Genomic DNA, 15,431 nt, shown 5'->3' with positions numbered 1-15,431 from the left:
CGACGAAGAAGAGGAGGAGAACGTTTCCACAAACAGCGGGAGAAGAAGAAAACTAGAAGGGTGGAAATGAGAGTGGGTGTTTGGAAAGTGTAGTGACACGGACCCACAACAGGGGGCGCAAATGAACGGTCAATAGATGAGCCAAAAAGTAACAATTTAATGTTGTGAATGTGCACAACGAACATACAGACAATCACAGAATATCATAACAGTCAATACACAGAGGTGACGTGTGGGCAGGCTCGAGGATAGAAGACGTCTGTCCTGAGAAGAGCCGGAACCACACGATTTCCGCCGCCCCAGAACCTGGTGAATACTGGAGCTGCCAAGTCCCGAATTCCCAGGTGATCACCGTCCCCGACTGTCGGATCTGGTACTGCTGGCGAAGAACAAAGACAGTCAAGTGTGGGTGTGTGTACACCCAGTAACAACAACGGTGGGAATGCCACCTCCACCTCTCATTCAATATGTTGCAGCGGTCTCAGCTGAAAAGGAGCGCTGTCTTGCACAGCCTCCTCACAAACGACCGGTTCTCCTGCAAATTCTCACAATAACAGAGTTACAAATCTCACAAAAAGGCTGAGAGTATTACCTCCTATGAAGTATGATATCTCGGCAACGAGGTGGAGATGACGTCTGGTCTTTATGGAGTGAGATGATGTTGAGTAGATGGGTGACAGCTGTCAAGAGGTAATGAGCGACAGCTGTCACCCCCGGCTGTGTCCATGGAGGCAGCGCCCTCTCGTGCCTGAAGCCCGCAGGGCGCCCTCTGGTGGTGGACTGAGGACTTTGAGGATCCTGAAGGGGCCAATGTACCTGTCCTGAAGTTTTGGGGAGTCCACCTGGAGGGGGATGTCCTTCACGGAAAGCCACACCTCCTGCCCGGGCTGGTAAGCAGGGGCCGGGGATCGCCGGCGGTCTGCATGGGTCTTCGCCCTCGTCCGGGCCTTCAACAAGGCAGAACGGGCGGAGCGCCACACCCGACGGCACTTCCACAGGTGGGCCTGGACCGAGGGCACACCGACCTCTCCCTCCACCATGGGAAACAACGGGGGCTGATACCCCAAACACACCTCAAATGGGGAGAGGCCGGTGGCAGAAGACACCTGGCTGTTATGCGCATACTCGATCCAGGCCAGATGGTTACTCCAGGCCGTCGGGTGCGCAGATGTGACGCAGCGGAGGGTCTGTTCCAAGTCCTGGTTGTCCCGCTCTGCCTGTCTGTTCGTATGTGGATGGTACCCGGACGAGAGGCTCACGGTGGCCCCCAGTTCCCTGCAGAAGCTCCTCCAGACGTGTGAGGAGAACTGGGGACCACGATCAGAGACGATGTCGGAGGGTATCCCATGCAGACGGACGACGTGGTGGACCAGGAGGTCTGCTGTCTCCTGGGCTGTTGGGAGCTTCGGGAGGGCCACGAAGTGGGCCGCCTTGGAGAATCGGTCCACTATCGTGAAGATGGTGGTGTTGCCCTGGGACGGCGGGAGGCCCGTGACGAAATCCAGGCCGATGTGGGACCAGGGGCAATGAGGCACCGGCAGCGGCTGGAGGAGTCCTTGGGCCTTCTTATGTACTGCCTTGCCCCTGGCACAGGTGGTGCAGGCCTGGATATATTCCCAGACGTCGGCCTCCATAGACGCGCACCAGAAGCGCTGCCGGACAACTGCCACGGTCCTTCGCACCCCTGGATGACAGGAGAGCTTGGATCCGTGACAGAAGTCCAAGACTGCAGCTCTGGCCTCTGGTGGGACGTACTGACGGTTCTTCGGACCGGTTAGGTGATCCAGAAGTCGAAACGCCCGAAGAACAGTGACCAGTGGGCTTGCCTGGGGTTCAGCCGCTTGGCGGTCCTGATATACTCCAGGTTCCGATGGTCAGTGAAAACCGTGAACGGCACAGACGCTCCCTCCAACAGGTGTCTCCACTCCTCAAGAGCCTCTTTCACCGCAAAGAGTTCTCGATTGCCGACGTCATAGTTCCGTTCAGCCGGGGTCAACCTGCGGGAAAAGTAGGCACACGGGTGAAGAACCTTATCGGTCTCTCCGCTCTGGGACAGCACGGCTCCTATCCCTGAGTCAGAGGCGTCCACTTCAACCATGAACTGGCGGCTAGGGTCGGGCTGCACCAAAACTGGCGCAGTAGAGAACCGTCGTTTCAACTCCTTGAACGCGGCTTCGCACCGATCCGACCAGGTGAAGGGGACTTTTGGAGAGGTCAGGGCTGTCAGGGGGCTAACTACCTGACTGTAGCCCTTAATGAACCTCCTATAGAAATTAGCAAAGCCGAGGAACTGTTGCAGCTTCCTACGGCTTGTTGGTTGGGGCCAATCTCTCACCGCCGCAACCTTGGCCGGATCAGGGGCGACGGAGTTGGAGGAGATTATAAACCCCAGGAAGGACAAAGACGCGCGGTGAAACTCGCACTTCTCGCCCTTCACAAACAGTCGGTTCTCTAACAACCGCTGCAGGACCTGACGTACATGCTGGACATGGGTCTCAGGATCTGGAGAAAAGATGAGAATATCGTCCAGATATACGAAGACGAATCGGTGCAGGAAGTCCCGCAAGACGTCGTTAACCAAGGCTTGGAACGTCGCAGGGGCGTTGGTGAGGCTGAACGGCATGACCAGGTACTCAAAGTGACCTAATGGGATGTTAAATGCCGTCTTCCATTCGTCTCCCTTCCGGATCTGAACCAGGTGATACGCATTCCTAAGATCCAGCTTAGTAAAGATTTTGGCTCCATGCAGGGGGTGAACACGGAATCTAACAATGGCAACGGGTATCGGTTGCGAACCATAATCTCATTCAGCCCCCTGTAATCAATACATGGACGAAGTCCGCCATCTTTCTTGCCCACAAAAAAGAAACCTGCCCCAATTGGGGAGGTGGAGTTCCGGATCAGCCCGGCAGCTAATGAGTCCCGGATGTAGGTCTCCATTGATTCGCGCTCAGGTCGTGAGAGGTTGTACAGCCTGCTGGACGGGAACTCAGCGCCTGGAACCAAATCAATGGCACAATCGTACGGACGGTGCGGGGGAAGGGTGAGTGCCAGATCCTTGCTGAAGACGTCAGCAAGATCGTGGTACTCAACCGGCACTGCCGTCAGATTGGGAGGGACTTTGACCTCCTCCTTAGCCTGTGAACCGGGAGGAACCGAGGATCCTAAACACCCCCGATGGCAGGTTTCACTCCACTGAACCACCACCCCAGATGGCCAATCAATCCGGGGATTGTGCTTCAACATCCATGGGATGCCCAAAATCACGCGGGAGGTAGAAGGAGTCACAAAAAACTCAATCTCCTCCCGATGGTTTCCAGACACTACCAGAGTTACTGGTTGTGTCTTGTGTGTGAGTAAAGGGAGGAGGGTGCCATCTAGTGCCCGCACCTGCAATGGCGAAGGAAGCGCCACCAGAGGGAGCCCTACCTCCCTTGCCCATCTGCTGTCTAGCAGATTCCCTTCTGACCCCGTGTCCATCAGTGCTCGGGCTTGAAGGGTTAAATCCCCGCTCAGGATTGTGACTGGGAGTCGTGTGGCAATTTGTGTGTGTCTCACTTGAATGGTTTGACCCCTCCTTAGCCCAGTCTCTAAGGGCGGTTGTTGTCGTTTTGGCCGTTTGGGGCAGTTTCTCTGTGTGTGCTCAGTTGAGCTGCAGAGAAAACACTCTCCACGGATCAGCCTCCCCATTTTGGCCCTGTGCGTTTCCCTAACAACGTCAGCAGGGGGAGCTGTTGCCCCACAAAGCGCTGCGGCTGTGGAGCGTGGGGAGGGCGGCACCTTATCGAACCCGGAAGGGAGAGGGGCGGCGCGTATCCGGTCACGTCCTTTGCCTCGCTCCCGACGGCGTTCCTCCAACCGATTGTCTAACCATATAACGAGATCGATAAGCCCATCTAAATCCCGCGGTTACTCCTTAGCTACCAGCTGCTCCTTCAGAACCAACGACAGTCCGTTTACGAAGGCGGCGCGGAGCGCAACGTTATTCCAGCCGGACCTCGCAGCCGCGATGCGGAAGTTGACTGCATAAGCGGCTGCGCTCTCGCGTCCCTGTCTCATTGACAGCAGCACAGTTGAAGCGGTCTCTCCTCTGTTAGGGTGATCAAACACTGTTCTGAACTCCCCCACAAACCCAGTGTATGCTGATAACAACCGTGAGTTCTGTTCCCAGAGCGCCGTAGCCCAGGCGCGTGCTTTACCCCAAAGCAGAGCAATCACATAAGCTATTTTACTAGCATCTGACGCGTACATAACGGGACGTTGTGCGAAGACGAGCGAACACTGCATAAGAAAGTCCGCGCACGTCTCCACACAACCTCCGTACGGCTCAGGAGGGCTTATGTATGCTTCAGGGGATGGTGGGAGGGGTTGTTGAACCACCACTGGAACGTTTATATCCTGCACAGGGTCGGCAGGAGGATGAGCTGCAGCAGCGCCCTGAGCGCTCGCCGGCATCTGTGCGGAGAGAGCCTCCACCCTGCGGTTCAGGAGGATGTTTTGCTCAGTCATTTGATCCAACCGAGCCGTAAAGGCGGTGAGAATGTGCTGCAGCTCACCAATCACGTCTCCTGCAGACACCTGCGCTCCCTGCTCTCCCATTGGTCGTTCAACGCCCCTCGGAGTCCATGACGCTGGCCGAGATATCCTGTTGGGAAAGTGTAGTGACACGGACCCACAACAGGGGGCGCAAATGAACGGTCAATAGATGAGCCAAAAAGTAACAATTTAATGTTGTGAATGTGCACAACAAACATACAGACAATCACAGAATATCATAACAGTCAATACACAGAGGTGACGTGTGGGCAGGCTCGAGGATAGAAGACGTCTGTCCTGAGAAGAGCCGGAACCACACGATTTCCGCCGCCCCAGAACCTGGTGAATACTGGAGCTGCCAAGTCCCGAATTCCCAGGTGATCACCGTCCCCGACTGTCGGATCTGGTACTGCTGGCGAAGAACAAAGACAGTCAAGTGTGGGTGTGTGTACACCCAGTAACAACAACGGTGGGAATGCCACCTCCACCTCTCATTCAATATGTTGCAGCGGTCTCAGCTGAAAAGGAGCGCCGTCTTGCACAGCCTCCTCACAAACGACCGGTTCTCCTGCAAATTCTCACAATAACAGAGTTACAAATCTCACAAAAAGGCTGAGAGTATTACCTCCTATGAAGTATGATATCTCGGCAATGAGGTGGAGATGACGTCTGGTCTTTATGGAGTGAGATGATGTTGAGTAGATGGGTGACAGCTGTCAAGAGGTAATGAGCGACAGCTGTCACCCCCGGCTGTGTCCATGGCGGCAGCGCCCTCTCGTGCCTGAAGCCCGCACTTCAGGCAGGGCGCCCTCTGGTGGTGGGCCAGCAGTACCTCCTCTTCTGGCGGCCCACACAACAGTGGGGACTTTGAATGTTGGTAGTATGACTGTTAAAGGGAGAGAGCTGGCTGATATGATGGAGAGCAGAAAGGTAGACATATTTTGTGTGCAAGAGACCAAGTGGAAGGGAAGTAAGAGCAGGAGCATCGGACGTGGGTTCAAGTTGTTGTACCATGGTGAGGACAGGAAGAGAAATGGTGTTGGGGTCATTTCAAAGGAAGAGTATGTTAAAAGTGTGTTGGAGGTTAAGCGAGTGTCTGACAGGGTGATGAGTGTGAAGTTGGAAATTGAAGGGGTAATGAAGAATATCATCAGTGCATATGCCCCACAGGTAGGTTGTGAGATGAAGGAGAAAGAAGATTTGTGGATTGTGTTAGATGAGGTAGTGGAGAGTGTGCCCAAGCATGAAAGAGTGGTGATAGGAACGGACTTCAATGGGCATGTTGGTGAAAGGAACAGAGGTGATGAGGAAGTAATGGGTAGATATGGTATCAAGGATAGGAATGGGGAAGGACAGATAGTAGTTGATTTTGCAAAAAAGATGGAAATGGCTGTGGTGAATACCTACTTTAAGAAAAGGGAGGATCACAGGGTAACATACGAGTCTCGTATAAGAGTGGAGGAAGGTGCACACAGGTGGACTACATTCTTTATAGGCGATGCAAGTGAAAAGAAATCAGAGACTGTAAGGTGGTGGCAGGAGAGAGTGTCGTTAGACAGCATAGGATGGTTGTTTGCAGGATGACTTTAGAGGTAAAGAAGAAGAAGAGAGTGAGAGCTCAACAAAGGATCAGATGGTGGAAGCTGAAGGAGGAAGACTGTTGTGTGAAATTTAGTGAGCAGGTGAGAGAAGCACTGGTTGGAGGGGAAGCAATTTGGGACAACTGGAAAAGTACTGCAGATGTGGTGAGGGAGACAGCTAGGATAGTACTGGGTGTGACATCTGGACAGTGGAAGGAAGACAAGGAGACTTGGTGGTGGAATGAAGAGGTCCAGGAAAGCATAAGGAGAACGAGGTTGGTGAAAAAGTTTTGGGATAGTCGGAGAGATGATGAAAGTAGACAGGAGTACAAGGAGATGCTGCGTAAGGTGAAAAGAGAAGTGGCAAAAGCAAAGGAAAAGGCATATTACGAGCTGTACAAGAAACTTAATAGTAAAGAAGGAGAAAAGGACTTGTACTGATTGGCCAGAGAAAGGGACAGAGCTGGAAAGGACGTGTAGCAGGCTAGGGTGGTAAAAGATGCACATGGTAATGTGCTGACAAGTGAGGAGTGTGTGCTGAGAAGATGGAGGGAATATTTTGAAGAGCTGATGAATTAAGAAAATGAGCGAGAGAGAAGGCTGGATGATGCGGTGAGAGTAAGTCAGGAAGTACAAGAGATTAGTAAAGAAGAAATGAGAGCTGCTATGAAGAGGATGAAGAGTGGAAAGGCAGTTGGTCTGTTATGCGTCGGACGCAGGACGGAGAACCGACCAGTGTTTGAAGGACCCAGTATGAAATAAGCAGAGCACGGTACAAAGGATAACTGAATTTAATAACATAACAGTGATGTGATAAATACAAACAAATGAGTGCGCGGTCTGGTGAGGTGGTAATACGGTGCGCTCCAGGCAGCACAAACGGTCCGGAGCCAGAAATAGTTCAGACCCAAGGACCCCGCCGACACCCCCCAGGTGGCCGCGACAAACCGAGTCTGTGAAAGAAGAAACCATCATGTGAGTCCACACTCCACATACAGAGAGACCACTCAAAGGTGTACATAAACAGCAAACACTTCCTGGCTTAATCACTAATCAGCTTCCTACCCTGCAGGCATGGAACACCCAGTTCACATTCTCAACTGCAGTGGAAGCTGATTAAACGACTAACATAACAGCTCAATATAATAAGGTGTGAGGGACACCACATTTACTGACTGTACTAATGTTAGTCACAAAACCTAACGTACCTCAGGAAGTGTGCTGACGAGCGTGAGACCTCACCCCCTCCTCTTTCACAGACCATGGCATCAAACCTGGACGGTCTCTGCATCCATGATGATGAGATGGCTCTCAAGACGACGATCTCACCCGTCTGGTCACAAGGTCGAGTCTCTGGCCAATACACACTGTGTACATGCCACCATGCCCCAATCCATGTAGATGCACCACAGCTGTGAGTCCTGACGAGCTGCACATGACCAGCCTCAGGTGATCAGGGTGAGGTCCTGATAGCTCAGCCACACAGCCACTCAGTCCTGAATGCAAGCCACCTGGAAGGAAAAACAAAAGACAGAAACAAAAGGCAGCCAGGCACCCCCAGCCATACAACATGGTCCAGATGACATTCCAGTGGAGGCATGGAAATGTCTAGGAGAGATGGCAGTGGAGTTTCTAACCAGATTGTTTAATAAAATCTTGGAAAGTAAAAGGATGCCTGAGGAGTAGAGACGAAGTGTGCTGGTTCCGATTTTCAAGAACAAGGGTGATGTGCAGAGCTGCAGTAACTATAGAGGCATAAAGTTGATCAGCCACAACATGAAGGTATGGGAAAGAGTCGCAGAAGCTAGGCTTAGAAAACAGGAGAAGATCTGTGAGCAGCAATATGGTTTCATGCTGAGAAAGAGCACTACGATGCAATGTTTGCTCTGAGAATACTGTCGGAGAAGTACAGAAAAGGCAAGAAAGAGTTACATTGGGGAGGTGATGGTCTAGTGGTTACGGTGTTGGGCTTGCGTCCAGAAGATTATGGGTTCAAATCACCGCCTGACTGGAAAATCACTAAGGGCCCTTGGGCAAGGCCTTTGATCCCCTACTGCTCCTGGTGTGTAGTGAGCGCCTTGTATGGCAGCACCCTGACATCAGGGTGAACGTGATGCATAAATGTAAAGTGCTTTGAGCGTCTGATGCAGATGGAAAAGCACTATATAAATACAGTCCATTTACCATTTACATTGTGTGTTTGTGGACTTAGAAAAAGCTTATGATAGGGTGCCAAGAGAAGAGTTGTGACATTGTATGAGGAAGTCTGGAGTGGCAGAGAAGCATGTTAGGGTAGTGCAGGACATGTACAAGAATAGTGTGACAGGAGTGAGATGTGCAGTAGCAATGACAGACTCATTCAAGGTGGAGGTGGGATTACACCAAGGATCAGCTCTGAGTCCTTTCTTGTTCACATTTGTGATGGACAGGTTGACAGATGAGATCAGACAGGAGTCCCCATGGACTATGATGTTTGCAGATGACATTGTGATCTGTATAGTGAGAGTAGAGAGCAAGTTGAGTCTAGTCTTGAGAGGTGGAGATATGCTCTGGAAAGAAGGGGAATGAAAGTCAGTAGAAGCAAGACTGAGTACATGTGTGTGAATGGGAGGGAGCCCAGTGGAATAGTGCAGTTACAAGGAGGAGAAGTGGTGAAAGTAGATGAGTTTAAATATTTGGGGTCAACTGTTCAAAGTAATTGACAGTGTGGTAGAGAGGTGAAGAAGAGAGTGCAGGCAGGGTGGAGTGGATGGAGAAAGGTGGCAGGAGTGATTTGTGACTGAAGAATATCAGCAAGAGTAAAGGGGAAAGTTTACAAGACAGTAGTGAGACCAGCTATGTTGTACATGTGCAGAGGAGGGACCCAGGGTATATGGGGAAAAGGCTGCTGAGGATGGAGCCACCAGGCAGGAGAAGAAGAGGGGGGCCAAAGAGGAGGTTTATGGATGTGCTGAGGGAGGACATGCAGGTGGTTGGTGTGACAGAGGAAGATACAGAGAACAGGGTGAGATGGAAACGATTGATCTACTGTGGCGACCCCTAACGGGAACAGCCAAAAGACAAAGAAGTGACAATATCTGGATTAAATCTTTGGATTTTTGGACATTTGTTGGATAATATCTGTGTATAATCTTAAATGAAATTTCTTTAATTTTATTCTTTCTGTCCACTTGGCCTCCCTCTCTCTCTCTCTCTCTCTCTCTCTCTGTCTTTCTATTTGTTTCTCCTATTCTCTTTCACTGTTACTCTGTCTTCTCTCTCTCTCTCTATTCTGCGTTCCCTCATCAAAAGAAAAGTGATGATACAGAGAAAAGCTGTTAGAAACAACTGAGTTGACTCACTCTTCGAAACAGTTTTTTCTTCTTTGCACAGCTGTGCTTTATTGACCAGGAACAGGAAACCTGGAAGGTTTCTGATTTGATTTGATTTGATTAGTCTTTAAATAAAAGTGTTTGTGACATCTGAAGCGTGGCATTGAAGTAAAACGGAATATTGAGCCCATTTTTATAAAATACTGATATATGTTGTATATCGCCATTCAGCCAAAAAAAAAAACAAAAAAACAAAACAAAACAAAACAAAAAAAAAAAGAGACATTTGGTCCATACTGTCCAAGCATAATACATATATCACTTCAAAATTTAAGTTGTAGGACCAGCAAAACAAGTTAAACACACACACACACACACACACACACACACACCTTATAATGTGGAAAATACAGCACTATGTACCAGTTGATGACCTGATTTTTCAATTGACTTAAGCTATTGCTACCACCAGGGTGAACAGATGTCCCACTTTGTGCCCCAAATTGAAATGGTTTCTGGCATTATTATTGACAGTCAGGTTTCAGTTTTTAAAATGTGTGTTTAAAACACACAATTTGGGGCACAAAGTGGGACATCTGGTCACCCTACTACAACCTTGTCTTCAGACTGGCAGAACTTCAGACATCAGTGCAAGACTTGTGAGACTGGTCACAGGTATGATAACTTTGCCTGCAAGGTAAAATTTAAATCAATATGTCAAATAGTGGCTGGTAATATAATGAGTGAATGTGTACCTGAATTTGTTAATACTACCAAACGGTCATGTTAATAAGTTATGCTGTGATATTTATGCTAATCTAACAGGCTTACAACAACTGGTTTCTTCTTCTGGGCTTCTTTTAGGCAGCACTTTCTGCAACTGTATGGGGTTGTGCCCCCAGTGGTGAACAAAAGGAGAGCAAAGGCAGTGCCAGTGTGCTACAGCACAGTCACACATTCCTGAAGAAGGTCCCCGGTATTTCATGAAATATTTAGTTGAAGGTAAGCAATGGCTTATTTTTGCTTATTCAACAACGTAATTTATGATGGAAAATTGATGTCTACATGATACAAAAACTGTACTGGATTGCATTGTATCTCATCAAATCGAGTCATTCCATAATAAAACGTATCATTCTTGAATCGTATAGTGGCCCATATATCTAGATACATATTTTATCATTTAGTAGTCTTTATGCAACAAAAGCACATCCATTAATTTGTGAATGTGTTCAAATGCAGCTTCATCAACAACAGCGTTTGGAATATACACTGTAATATGTTAATACCAGTTCTTCGAGATCAATTGTGTTTTGGAATCAATTCAGTTCTTGTTCAAAACCAGGGATTTCAACCAGAATTTTTTTCCAAAGTGGTTCATTCCGAACAGAAACGGTATTTTAACGTTCCCACTTTTGGGTTGCACCCCAAAATTGACGTTGACAAACAAGTTAGAACAAAAAATAACTTTCCTGAACTGGTTAATAACATTCCATGTCAGCTGTGGGACACTCAAAACACTGTATATGCCAGACCTGTAGGTGGCACTGTAACCTTCCCACAAAAAATGGAGAAGAAGACAAGACGGCATTCTGTAAGAGACACCAGAAGCTACAGCTTTCCAAAATGGGACACTGATTAAAATAAAGCCTTTTAAGAGAAAAATGGTCTGCGTTGATCACCTGAAAGCAGCATGATTCTTGTCATTTTGAAAGACAGTGCATTATGTTGCTCTCAGCCTCGCACAGAAGCCTGTGGTACCTGCCCATTGAATGGTTTAACAGCTGTAGCGGATATAACTTAAAACAATATTTAATTAAATATGACATTTAATGAAATACCTCAAAAGGGGCAGTGCCTGCATACCGCAGGCACTTGATCATGCTATGATCGATATTAATCAGTCTTTGTTCTGAAAGTCAGAAGTTCATCTGTCTTCAACTGACATGCAAGCTAGGTGAATTGGAAACTTAAAAAATTGTGCAGGTCTCCCTTGTAAAAGAGATCTTGATCATAATGGGACTAACCTGGTTAAATAAAATAAAACTGGACACAAGGCAAACAACTGGTGTAATATTTACAGATTTATTTACATATGTACACGTATGTACAAATGTGGCTGAGGTTTTGACAATATGGGTAATGATTCAAAGTTTTATTACTGAGAAGATATGTTGATGATGAGACATGAAAAGCAAGAGAAATGAATGAATGAAATTTTGAAATTTAACCCTCTGGGGCCGTCGCCGTCGTATACAACGGCTGAGACCAAGTTTGACTAAATTATAACTAACTTTTTAATGATACGATATAGAAACTTACTTTTTTGCTGAAAAGTTAACTCCGTGGACTTTTGAGCCAGCCGTCCACCATCTTTGTACTCCTCATAGAAGCTGTGTAATGATGTGCGCAATGCGAGTGTTCAATCAGAATTGATTCACCGTCACATGGTTTTCCAAAATCCAATCGTAGGGCACATTTACCTCATGTGATGAACCAAAGATTGTTTTTAGGAGTGATGTGTTACTAGTTGGCCGTTTGAATAGCCCCCTGGCTGCTGGTTCCGATGCTCCCTGCACCATTACACACAGCAGTCAGTTAAAGTGAGCAGATGGAGGGCCTCTGATGACAATCTCACGTGCTCAAACACAGATTGTGTTACTATCAGGATTGCTCCACTAGTTTGCCTGTGAATGTTATTGGATAAGCCTGTGGCAAGCTTTCTCGCTCTGGCATAAAGCACTGTTTACCATATCAATGGAGCGAGGGGGAGGGCCCTCAGAGTGTAAATGGGCCTTGAAGTGTGAAAGCTGCTTTCAGAGCAGGAGAGAACAAACACACAGTCATCTTCAGAGAAGTAGAAGTTTGTGATGTGACCTTTGTGTAATAGCAGACAGAAAATGTTTGAGATGAAGACAAACTAAATGCATAGACCATCAAATTACCTTTATAAAGTGTCAAAACAGTTGTTTATTATAGTTTACTGTGTGTTTTGAATAAATGTGTGTGGAAAATTATTTTCCGCTTTACTTTTTCCTTTCTTATTTCTGATTGTAAACCTTTATTACACTTATAAAACATAACTATAGCATATATATTCTGAATGTACAGGTTGTCCTGAAAAAAAGAAACAAAAAAACTTGATTGTGGGATGCAGGGAGAGCTGTTAACAGCAATAATAAAACATTTATGCCAGGCGAGTGAACTGTCCAAAAAATGCCCTCGGACCCCAAAGGGTTAATAAGAATAAACTCGGTTGGAATTTAGCAGTGAATTTTGGGTTGACAAATTGCTGTTATTTTTTTTTTAATTAGCCAAATAAATCCATTTGCATCACTGACATCAATGACCATCAGAACAGTTGAAGGTTCACTTATCTGGGTCCTTTGGATCGGGTGCAGTGTGGCTTCTTGATCCACCTTTGCTGGCCTTGTTTCACATGTATCACGTTAACCCACTGGGTCTCCTAGATGACTACAGATGTGCAGACTCCTTGGTTGAGTTCACAGTGGGATTGAATGTGATGGTTTGGTGGTTTCGTAGAAGTTGGGTTCACCAAGAGAACTAGGATGAAGGTTTGGGTGTTTGCTGTCAAAAATATTCTGACAGCTTCTAAAATTTGTGGAAAATCAATTTGAATTCTTTGTAAAACATTTAGAAAAATTTGAAAGCTTTGCAAAGAAAAAAACACTTTTGGTATTGAGAGGAAAATGAAGAATTTGGAGACTTGCAAATTTGCTCTTAATTTGGAAAACTCAGCTTGGAAGTTGTCTTCAAAATGCAGAGAACTTGACTCATGCCTTAAAAATTATTTAAACTGGTGCATCAAACAACAAATGTTACAGAACAAAAAGAAACAATGGAAGAATAAAACAATGAAACAAAAGAAATAGACAAAAGCCACAAGCTAAGAATAAGGACTTGGAAGAGCGGAAAAAGAGAGCCAAAGAGAGTCAAAGAAGAGGGGTACATGAGAGTTCTTTGTTCCAGGGTCATTTTAAAGAGGCTATGCACATGGTCATAAGCTCGACCCATTTGGCATCAGGTTTCTCCCAAAGAAAGTTATTTGAAAAACACATCAGATACAATGAATGACATACCTTCTTTCTTGCTTGGCTAACAAAATATAAGCTGACTGAGTCATCTTCTAAACCATCCTAGAAGCAGGGAAGTGATTAACAGAAGCAGTGTTTTCACCATCATTAATAATTATTAATGCTAATTATTAATGATTTCATTTATAATTCAACATGTAACATTTAAACATGCACCCAGAGTTATAAAAGGAACACTCATAATGTCACATGAATGAAACTTGTAACAGATTAAATTGGAATTAAAATTTTGTCTTTGGCTAACTATAACAACAAGAAAAGAAATTACAATTTCACTCTTTTGTTAAAACCAAGTATATTCACATATTGAAGGGTCCACGTCTTTCTTCCAGGTGGCACTGTGGTTCCATCCCAATGTTGGTCATTTTTATGACCTTTGATCTTTTGTCATCTGGCTGGTTGGAATTCTAGGTTTATTGAGCTGTTATCTGTAGGGAGAATCCTGCTGGTGTCTGGGCATCCTCTGAATTTGGACAGGTTTCATTAAACTGTCTAATGAATTCAGGTTTAACTGGAGTTGCTCAGAACATTTCAACAAGTATCTTTCATCCTTCACACTAACCCTAACCCTAACCAGGACTAGTGGACCTTAGAACTACTGTACCCTAGGACTAGTGGACCCTAGGACTAGTGGGAAGTTCCTGGCACCAGCACCAATGGCTCTTCAATTGCTTGAAAAGCTAAGTGAAACTTAAAAAGAAAAACCTTAAACTAAATGTGGAAAACAAGTGAATATAAAGCCTCCAGAATATAAAGGTCACTGAACATAAAATGAAAATGCTGATTAAACCGAACTTAATCATCGTCATCTGACACATTTGCATGGTGAGTCCATACATCTCAGCATTCTGTAATGAAAATGTAAATTTTTATTAAACTCGTTTTCCTGATGAGAAATATTAAGTATAGTTTTTGTTTGTCTTTTTGGAGTAATAAAATAAACCCAGTAGATTGGTGTGCGTGTTTTAAAAGGAGATGCCAGCTGTGCATCGTCACCCTGACTGGTTGGTTGTGTTCTGTCATATCGTTGTGCCCTATTTATGGATCATCAATAATTATGGATCATTAATGGTCATAGACCATTGCACCTGTTAGAGTGTCACTGTGCATGTCTACACAAACATGCATGTACTTGTTATGTGATGGTTAGAAATCAAAGTCTTTTCACATGTTATGAAGTCTCTCCATCAGGCAAAGCACAGAAAACACTCACAGGGTTGGTTAAAGTCCGATCTCCCATCAGTGTTCTGTGATCCATCGACCCTACATAGCTGCTCCCAGCTGGATACGTGACATCCACAGCAGCCCTGCCTGTTAAAGAGGACTGTGGTGGGGGAACGGGGGGCAGAGGCTTGCTGGCAATAAGTGGGCGAGAGAGTTTGTGTGCCTGAGAAAGGAGAGATGAGAGCGAGGAATGGGAATGTCATGGCAGATGAAATCCATGACAACAAGCGTGTGGTTGTGCAAGTTGCAGACATGAACAAGTTCAAAGGTGAAATGCGGCCATCTGTCAAATGTGACTCCACTTCAGAGCTCAGACAAAAAGGGTCAAAGCTTAATAAGACTTCCCACAATGAGACTTCATGTTTGTCTCTGTCTGTCTCTCTTCACTAGGTGTTTGTGGTGATGTTGCCATGTTCCACCTGCTATCAGGTCTTGTCTTTATTTATCCAGGTAAGAATTTTAAAACCTCAGAATTGTTAGTAGCTGCTAACTAGAGTGCCTTAATTGAGAGTGGCGACATGACGAGTCAAAAAAAGAGAAAGCGGTCACGTGACAAAACTGTTAACATCTGAACATCTGGAAAAGACGAAAGTCACAGAAAGCTAGTGAGTCAGGAAATCTGGTAGTTAGAAAATTAAGCAATTTTCAGTTAAAAAAGCAAGCCT

At 46.3% G+C, this 15,431-nt stretch overlaps 1 protein-coding gene across 3 annotated transcripts in view; it reads left to right on the top strand.

Moving 5' to 3' along the window:
• Positions 1-15,431, top strand: part of grm3 (glutamate receptor, metabotropic 3) — a 188,404-nt gene that overhangs the window by 57,053 nt on the left and 115,920 nt on the right. The window contains exons 1-2 of one of the 3 annotated variants that reach the window (XM_034176627.1): positions 10,314-10,429; positions 15,157-15,216. The exons of 1 other annotated variant lie outside the window; for it this stretch is intronic. The gene's annotated coding sequence lies outside the window, so the exon portion shown is untranslated. Of the gene's footprint in view, positions 1-10,313; positions 10,430-15,156; positions 15,217-15,431 lie in introns of those variants that run through there. One more of the 3 variants, XM_034176626.1, reaches the window with a different exon arrangement.

Source organism: Thalassophryne amazonica, chromosome 8, assembly GCF_902500255.1.
Source record: "Thalassophryne amazonica chromosome 8, fThaAma1.1, whole genome shotgun sequence".
Taxonomy (NCBI): domain Eukaryota; kingdom Metazoa; phylum Chordata; class Actinopteri; order Batrachoidiformes; family Batrachoididae; genus Thalassophryne; species Thalassophryne amazonica.
This window is presented reverse-complemented; position numbering and strand designations above follow the sequence as displayed.